Below are 10,224 nucleotides of genomic sequence, written 5' to 3' on the forward strand. Positions count from 1 at the left end.
TATCTGTATCTGTTCGGCCTTAAGGGGGAGAAAACGACTAAATAAAAGTCTGCATTCCAGTAGAAGGAGAATAAAAGAGGCTGAGAGGAAGATACAGGATGAGGAGCAGGTGTGCAACACAAGAGGAACATCTGGGCGAGAGATGTTGCCTTGACCGTGACAAGTCAATTATAATTTGGATGTATTATTATAGGAAGCGAAACTGTGACATGGTGGCAAAGGAGTGATACAAAAGCGAGCCTCTCTTTAAGCAGAATATCACACCCAGACACTCGAAACACCAGCTCACAGTCTCTTCACACACATGAAGAAAGAGTTATCCGAGGGCCATCGGAAAAAAAGGGGCCTCCGGCCACTGGCCTCTTTAAAAAGTGGAGATTAAAAAAAAAAAAAAAAAACACAGCACAGAAAGAGGATTATAGAAAACACAAAGAGCACAGAGGAAAGAGAAGATGGGGAGAAACTGAAAGGAAAGAGAATGAGCAGGATGACGGCGGTACGGAAATAGACGGGATGAGATATGTGATGGAGAAAAGGACAATGGGGAAGATGAGGTGTGGGGGGGGGGCATCACATGCACAAGAGAGAGGGAGTGAGACGGAGAATGACATAAAGGGCAGAGAGGATTTAGATGATGGGAATCGTTATTATGTGAATTACAAAAAGGCGACGGAGGGAGGCTGTGAGAAACCGCATTAAAGGATCCACGGAGGGAGAATAGCTCTAAACGCGGCGTGAAGGATATTGTCACAGTCGTAAGTGGGACACATGCGGGGTTTCATTCCAACATGTGATGCATAACCTTTCGGGGGGGAATTACAGGCCAGAAGTTACAGCCATACTGCTGACATTTCATTCCGTGTGTGTTTATGTCCTTGAAACCCGGGTATGAATTTGAATGAACACATTTTTTGGAGTTTGCCTGTAATGAGGCCGCTTTTTATGGCTGACTTCACATTACAGACACATCCACGGCTCTGCGGGTGAACGAGGGGCGTTTACTGATGGATCTCTGCTCTACCGTCATTCGTTCTCATTGCAATTTTCACCGAATAAATAGTCTGGATTATACAAATTATCAATGGGCCCAACAACCAATGACATCTAACCAGATTGTCAACCAAGAAAATCAACCCAAAGTCCAGAATTTCACTGTTCATTCTGCATTAATGTCAAAACAACTTCAATATGTTATCAACATACACACACGCGGCAGTTTAGTGTGATACAGATCTCACATTATATTGTCCAGGTCTGACTCACCGACGTGATCCACCATGTGAAATAAATCACCCGCCGACAGTTAGTTTGATGGGACACTATAGCGCCCTTAATTAATATCTGCTTAATCCACCTCTGTACATATCAGGAGACACATTAAACCAGCTGTTACACATGAATCATGATCTCCTCTTGACCACCTGTAACGTCCTGCTTCAAGGTTAGGTCTAAGTTCATCTTGTCTCTTGTTTTGGTCTGTGCTTCTTTGTGTTTCCTCTCTTATTCATTAGCCTCTGGTGCTACACTGTGTAAATTAGCGCAGCGGCTAGCAGACGTTTGTCTTCTTATCAGCTCTTCTACTGTCAAAGGTTTAAGGTTTAAGTCACTGCATCTCCCAAACACAACATCAGGGTTGACTTTCAGCCATCGAGTTCCTCTGCTGCGCCGCAAACGCGGGGAAAAGCCCCGCCCCCTGTGACGAAAAGGGGAGGAGAGAAAACAGCACTACTAAACTAACTAATGAAATAACAAAACCAGCTAAATGTTATATTCAACCGAAAGCCACGAGTTACGAGTAGACGACACTGCGAGTGAGTGAGAGGAGGCGGAGCAATGTGGCGACTGCAGCGGTGTGTGTGTGTGTGTGTGTGTGTGTGTGTGTGTTTACTTGCTCTTTATTGCCTTTTTAACATGTTTTTAGTTATTCTGCTGTTCTCTGCTACTAGCCAAGAAAAGACGTTTGTCATTGTCATGCTACATCTATCTTTAAATACATGCTCACAATGTGTCAGCAGTTATTCCCTGTGGTATCAATAATGGCATTGAATACCGATATTCTTCTGTGGTATCAATAATGGTATTGAATACCGATATTCTTGTATTGACGTTAGAACGTCTAGTGTCATGACTCCTTGCTAGATCCTTCTGGCGAGTACCTGTGAAGAATTTAATGTTAAAAAGCAATGTTAGTGTGTTTAATAATCACTCCTAGTGGTGGATATAATGTTATAACATGTTTGTTTGGAAAAGTGTTAAATCATAAAAGTATGATCATTCTATGTATCAAACTATAAAATACAGTTACTGAATGTTTTGAGGGAAAGAGAGAGACCTTTGAGATCCAAAAACAACTGTATGGTAATGAGATGAGTTTGGTGAGCCGACTTCAGGAATGTGAGGTGTGAACAGTGGGGGAAGGAGATGTATTGATCAAACAGAGATGTAGATGAAGACAGCCCTAAGAAAACATGGGGGTCGGGTACATGCTGTTTTATGAGGAGGAGGACAGGTCGGACCAGAGGACACTGTTCAGACATTATGCGGATCACTTAGACCAATGGAGAGCATTGTCCGAGGACAGGAGGAGACAATCAGATTCCAGCCAATCACAAAGCTGATAATGGACTTTTGAAAGTAAACTACTGACTTTTGGGTATAAAAACATTGTTCGGAGAGATGTTGTTCAGTTCTTGGCGATCCTCTTTACTGTGAACTGGCGTTTGTAGGCCGGTAGGGGGGGAGAGTCTTTGAACTCGGTTTCGCGATTCCTTACTGTCGACAGTGTAATTCAGTTTGTAATTGTCTTTTAGCATTTGTGAATTATAAATACTTTTTCATTGTACGCCGGATCCAGCTGATTTTTCTTAGCGTGACTTCGTTGCTCAAACAACAACGAAAGAGCGAGAGGTCCGCGGCCTCCTGCGAGCAGAGGTCCCACTTCACCACAACCTCAGCTAACTAGCTATACTTTGGTTTTAGTTAAGTAGCTAGCCAGGTGTTTTTTAGCATCTGTTGCCTGATGGTTGACGCTACATGTCAAGACTGTGTTTCAGTCGATTCAGCTTATTAAAAACGGTCGATGTTTTCTTCTGCTGTCACTAACCGCTATAATGAAACGTAGACGGCGTCGCTGCAAAAACAAGCAACAACTATTTCCCATTGGAAGAGAAACACGTGAATAAAAATGTGCATTTTAGTCGTTCACTAAACATCAACACGTCCCAAAGTCCACATGCAGCTCGTGCACAGGTGACAGATTGTGTAAATGCCAGATCAAAACATGTTATGCTTCTGCAAACACAGATTCTCGTGTCGTTACACAGAACCAACATCACTCCAGTCAGACGTTTCTCCTCCCTCTCTCCCTCTCGCCCTCTCCTCTCTGCCTCTTAATCTTTTTATGGGGAGATAACAACGGCGTTATGAGGGAGCAAATATAATTATTAAAGATAAAATCAACACGTTTAAGAGTCGCTACATCAAATCCCCTTTTCACACAGCGGTGCTTTTTTTTTTTTTTGATCTGTGGGAATCCGCCCAGCTAATCAATCACGTGTGTCACGACTCCGCAGCCCTTTTGTCGTTTACGACAGGAGTCACCATGAATACAAAGAAACACACACTTCAAAACACTCTGTTAGCCATTGAAGCTTGTGAGTGCGTGTGAGCTTGTGTGTGCATTACATTGCCTGTGTGAGTGTGTGTGTGTGTGTGTGTGTGTGTTAAGCCCTGGGTTCATGCAGAGTGTCATACAGAGCGTGGGACTCTCTTCTATATGACAATAACATCAAAACCACTCAGGCTTACTCTTTGATATCACACACACACACACACACACACACACACACACACACACACACACACACACACACACACACGTCTCTTTCCGCTCGTTCTTCCTTCATCAGAGTTGACTCAAAGCTGTCAAAGCTTTCATGTGCTTTAATCTGTGACAGGGATTTGTTTGGTAAATGATGAATGACGCCCAGCCTTTTTTTGTGTGTGTGTGTGTGTGTGTGTGTGTGTGTGTGTGTCTGCAGTATGTTCATGTAACACAAACAACCGAGAACTCACTTCGTGATAAATGACCTCGACAACTGAAGCGTTTTGTTGGATCTCTGCTCATAATTAGCCGACTTACTCATCGCTATTATCAAAATTAGACGTAATTGTTCATGGCAATCGCAAGACGCCGTGGTTAAAGATCACAAGAGCGTGTGTGTGTGTGTGTGTGTGTGTGTGTGTGTGTGTGTGTCTCTAACACTGCTCTTGACGTTTCACTAGGTCTGTCATGGTCTTCAAACGAGTCAAAAACACACTGGAGAAGTGATGCAGGAAAAGACACCAGACGGATGTCTGTAAGAAGCTAGCGCTGCCAGTTGATTATGCGCTAATTTGCAGGAGAAAACCAAGGAAAAGGAAGCAGCAAGGATGGTCTGTTCTGCAGAGACAGAGTTGCTGATGTTTCCCTCCCTATCTTGTTATTTTCACACTGCAGGATTTGGACTCCCTGACAGGTCCAGATATTTCCCCCCTGCTAGACGTCTCTTTGAAAATTCACAGAAGGAGATCGTCGCTCACGGCAGCGAGCGCCAGTTCGCCTCCGATCTGCGGCTTTTGCCGACGATCTCCAAAAAAAACTGTCTGCGAATAGAACACCAGGGCTAAAAATAGTGTCGTGTGAACAGTTAATAGATCTAATGTTAATAATCTGTCAACAATGAATGACAAATCAACTGCGGGAACACAATTCCACCTTGTAAATCTCACGAGGAAGTTGTGTGATGTTGATGACGAAGGGAGAGAACAGGAACAGAACTTCTTCCAGAGCAAAAGACTGAAGAGCCATTGTGGGAAAATCAGATCAAAACGTGTGTATGTCTGCAAAAAAACAAAACAAAAAGGGGAAATATAACTACTGCAAAGAGACGTCACACAAGAGAGCACAACTGTTATGTTCCTTCTATGACTTTCATGAGGTTAAATCCATCCTTTGCTTAGAAATCATAGAAAGAAAGACGCTCCTTAAAACGTTTGGAGGGCAGGTTGTTTCAAAACGTGTGCAAAATAAGTACGAGCAAAAACAATATTCGCTATTTTAGAAGCCCGGATTACGCACGCATCGTGGAGAGATGCTCGGGGATGTTTTCCACTTTTCTGGAGCGGTGACTTTATTAGTTTAGTGCCAGTGATTACGACCTCTCAGTCTGTTGGCTGTTGGTGTGTGAGAGAGAGAGTATGAGAGAAAAAGACGGAGAGTCATTGATTTCGTCCCAGGCCTGAGGGGCCGCCAAGACAGCTTGACTGCTGAGAACAGATGGCAGCCCACTGTGAGGGTGTGTGTGTGTGTGTGTGTGTGTGTGTCACATGGAAAGTCTTTCTTTGCAAGCGTGTGATTGTGAATATGTGTAGAAGTGGTCGTACTATACGTCTTCTATGTATGTATGTATGTGTGCGTACAAGACGTAAACACTTGCACATCATCACTCAACTTCACACACACACACACACACACACACACACACACACGCACACACACGCACACACACACACACACACGCACACACACACACACAATAACACAACCCACACTGGGACGAGCGTCACACTCATCAAAGCCTGAAATTACAAACTCTGGCTCTCCATCAGTCCTTGTCCTCTTTGCTTCATCACACACACACACACACACACACACACACACACACACACACACACACACACACACACCTTTGCTGTATCTCATAACCAATACTTATATTTCTATAGTCAACCTTATTATCAGCTTGGAGGTGGTGGGGGGGGGGAAAGGAAGTGAGTCCTCTGGTTGCAGTTTTTTAACAGGGAAAAAGAAAATAAATTTCGACTCGTGGCGCAAAGCGAGAGGATGCAAACACCGCGGTAACTTCCCTCCAGGAAGGACAAAGAAGAAAATAAGAATAAAGGCTGAACGTGTGACTGCATTCTTACTATTCTACCTTTTGTCATCCTCTGTTCAATCGACACCTTTTCATGTCCTCTCCTTGCGTGCCTCTCTGGGTTTTTTTGTCTCTCTCTCTCTCTCTCTCTCTCTCTCTCTCTCTTGCTGTTTGTCTTTCCCTCGGTGAGTCTGCTATTCCACAGTCTGACCTAGTACATTCGACCAAATCAATTGTCACACTTCTGGAGCCAAAGCCCCGAGGCTCAGCCGTGGCTCTCGACTCTCTCTCGAGAAAAAAATCCCCCCCCCCCCATCAAAAGCACGCAGAATTACGCAACGGTCTTATACGCCGCGGCTTAGTTACCAATATGCATATCATCTCAAAAAATAAAGCCCTGTGATATGTACCGCAGAAAGATAAAGAAAGATGCACAAACCGTAAGTGGTCTTGACAGATTCGAGGGTGAAGAAGATCGACCGATGCAGCTTCACCACACTGACGAGGTCAATCTGTGAGAGAAGAGCGGAACCTTTTCTCTTCTCTGCAGGCCCTGTTCACGGTGGTCGCATGAAGCAGGACGGTGCTGAGTGGTATCTGTTAAAACCCTTCCATGGATAAATAAACAGTTAATGCGATGGTCTGTCATTTAAAGAGTCAGAGAAGGTCCTGTTTACCTCTCTGGAGAAACACAGTGTATGCATCATCTGCTACGTTCCTGTTTACATCACCGTTTTTATTCATTTTGCAAAATACTGAGCACCTGGCAAACACAATGTATTCCATTGTGTTGAACATTACATCATCCCGTTTACACTGATTTGTATTTGAATTGTTAGCGAGAGAGCCTGTGATCAAAGAGTTTCCTTTCATTAATAAATACTTGAAGACTTGTGAAGACTAAAACCAACCCTCAATACTTTCAGAATTCATGTGTTTTTAATAGTTTTTTTTTAATTATAAATAGAGGTTTGTACACAAGGAACAAGCAGGCTTTGGCTACATGGACAATAATTGTTGGTAGATAAATATTACCAGATTTATCCTTAAAGAAACGTGGAGCTAGATGTACCAATATAATAAGAGGTTTCCTTACAAAATTCATAATATCACGGAGCTTCTGCAATATCTTTCGGTTGAGATTTCACACATTTTCTCCTCAAGAGGAGCCTAAGTAGCTGCTGTAAACAACTGAAACACTAAATTGTGGGAACTCTCATCAGGTCTAGGGTTGTGTGTGTGTGTGTGTGTGTGTGTGTGTGTGTGTGTGTGAGAGAGTGTGTGTGCCTGTTGCCCCGGGGGAACCTCGCCCTCATGGACGGAGCCCAAGCACCAGATTGTTTTCTTTGGAATGTAAACTCTCGCTTCGCTCGTGTTTGAACTCATCACCTGTGAGATTACATTAGATCACTACGCCTCAATCCACAGAGAGTACAAGACGCAAAAACCACAGAGAAAAACATTAGCGTGATACGAATCACATCCTCGTTCAGAGTTAACGTGTGTGTGTGTGTGTGTGTGAGTGTGTGTGTGTGAGAGAGAGAGTGTCGTACAGGCACCATCTGCCCCTGTTGGTTCTCATGGCAACCATCACCAGCTGTTTGGTGTGTTATGTTCACTTCACACACTGCCTGTCATGCTTCCTCATCCACACACACACACACACACACACACACACACACACACACACACACACACACACACACACACACACACACACACACACACGCCTCCTCCCGTGGCTCTCGTATCACTGCAGGGCTCATTAGCGCGTTCTCCCAGTTGATCATTCAGACCACTTTGTAATTCACCTCTGCAGGAACTTCCAAAGGTTGTGTTCTCTGCAGTCCCCACGAGCAGCACACCGAGAACACACACACACACACACACACACACACACGCACCGAGAACACAGACCTGAGATAGATGTGTGGAAGGTAATGCGACCACGCAACACCTTTTTGTTTTTCACCCAGACCCTCCGTGAAGTCTCAGTCCCGTCTGCGGCTGGAGAAGAATTAATCGACCTGGTTTCAGAGCGCGTGAACAGAGGTTTACGTGAGGACACAGGGCTGGGCACGAGAATACAGCCCCCCCCCCCCCCCCCCCCACCCCCCACCCCCGCTAGTGTCGATGCTAAGATAATGTACATGATTTATCAATGTTTGGAAATGACAGTCGTTATGAGGGACAAAAACAGCTCCACAGGCATATTAATGAGGTGTAAGAGACTCGATTACTGATCAATTAAGCGTTTGAAACAAACAGTGAGATCTAAAAGGTGTCTAGAATGCAGCGTTATAAAGACACACATTAGGAAAGACATCCCTAATATCTATTTAATACCTCTAATATGTTTATTGTGAATCTACTCGAGATGTTACGTCTGTCTCCTCTTTAGGAACCCAGTCGGAGACATTTCCTTGAATAGTATCTGTCATGTTAAGAGGTTATGAGGAAATAAAAGACTTTACCATCAACAATACACCACCTCCAATTCACATTCTGTGGACATGATCTAAGCTGAGTGAGAAGCAACAATCAGTGGCTGATCTCCACTGTGGCCACCAGAGGGAGTAACAGTTCACCTAAGAGCCATTCACTCAAGTAAAATACACACATTCGTCTTATTTCACTTCCTGGTATTAACGGCAGTACACATCTCTACATGTATGTGTGTTTGTCACACAGTCTGCCTCATGTCCGTCTCCACGTCTCCACATTCCTTTGACGGGAGAAGAAATGAGACGGAGACGGCATTACAGCATTATTAAGCACTCCTTCTTTGTCAAGTACAGACTGGCTTCATTCACCGCCGTACGGCTTCTCAAATCACTCATCAATCTCTTTATTTACGTCAATGGTGACCTCTGTAGGTTGCAGTTTGCACATGCATCGCATGCGACCACCATGTTGACGTTCCCAAAGTCTTTCTGGAAGCCAATTAAAGTCAACCAAGTAGGAAAAGGCCTCAGAACAACGTCCGAGCCGACCGCACGACACCCTGCATTAAAAGTGTAAATGAAAAATGAAAAAAAGCACCAGAATATTCCCAGGAAAAGCTATAAGCGATGATTTGATGGAACCTCTGATTGGCTTGTGAACACTCGGATACATTTGGTCGAGGGCAGCTGTGTGTGTGTGTGTGTGTGTGTGTGTGTGTGTGTCTAAACATCTAAAGTCGTCTCTGAAAGGCGCCACACGGTTCAACAACGACCTGAAGGTGGAGTGAGCTCACTGCAGATGTAGCAGCGCTTGTTCCTGCAGCCGACACGGGTCGGTTTTCACACTAACTCACGGTGCAGAATCCCTTTAAAGCTGCTGCCGATCAATATTTTTTATTATCATCAATGACTGCATGAACCCCACAGAGAATTACCCCCCCCCCCCCCCCCCCGGCTTTATGGAGTCTCTCGGCTCATTGTATTCGTGACTGTGTTGTTCCCCCCGTTTCCAGCAGCAGGCGGCCGCATTAAAAAAAAAAGAAAAAAAAGAGAGAGGTGCGATGAACCCTCTGAGCACTACTTACGACGAAACAGACAGAGAGTCGGCGACTGGCTGGTAAACAGAAGAGGATCATTTAGCAGCTGGAGGGACTGATATTTCCCTCAGGTGTTGGTGGAGAAAAAGGCAAAGAGCTAAAATGAGAGTGAATATTGGACGTGCTTGTGGATTCATCAGGCGGACGGCGACACGACTCCAAATGAAGGCTAATGCTGCTGTGTGTGTGTGTGTGTGTGTGTGTGTCTGCTGGATTTCACCAAATCCACTCATATGGTCATCGTAAGTCAACGTAGTGGACAGCTGGTTTCTGCTGGAGTGGCCAAAAAAGTGACTTCATAAAAATACTCAATTACTACGATTACAAATGGAATCAAAAAGTATTGGAATACACAATATGGCCCTCGTCAGAGTGTCAGATCAGGTATTTGGATTACAATAAGTGACACGTCAACATCTACGTGTCACTTTCATGTTGAAATGAGGTGAAGCTGATCTAAACTCCTCTGTGTACTGTTGGGTAGTTCTATTACAAAGCCTGTCACGTTTTATGATTTACTAAAATCTTAAAGGAGCATTCCAGTGATTTATCGTTGCACTTTTCCATGAAGTTAGCCTCTGAAAACCACTGAAAACAACATTACCCATAATTCAACCGGTGGCGTCGTTTCGTTTGACCCTCCCTGCCTGGTTGATGCCCACGTATTTCAAACTCCATGGCCCAGTTCATAAAATAAAAAAAAGGCTTTCTGTTGTAAAGTTTCAGTTTCTAATCCCAAGACAACAAAACGCTGAAGACACAAGAGTT

This window comes from Cebidichthys violaceus, unplaced genomic scaffold (assembly GCF_023349555.1).
Source record: "Cebidichthys violaceus isolate CVI_PGR_0920_01 unplaced genomic scaffold, fCebVio1.0.p SCAF_124, whole genome shotgun sequence".
Classification (NCBI taxonomy): domain Eukaryota; kingdom Metazoa; phylum Chordata; class Actinopteri; order Perciformes; family Stichaeidae; genus Cebidichthys; species Cebidichthys violaceus.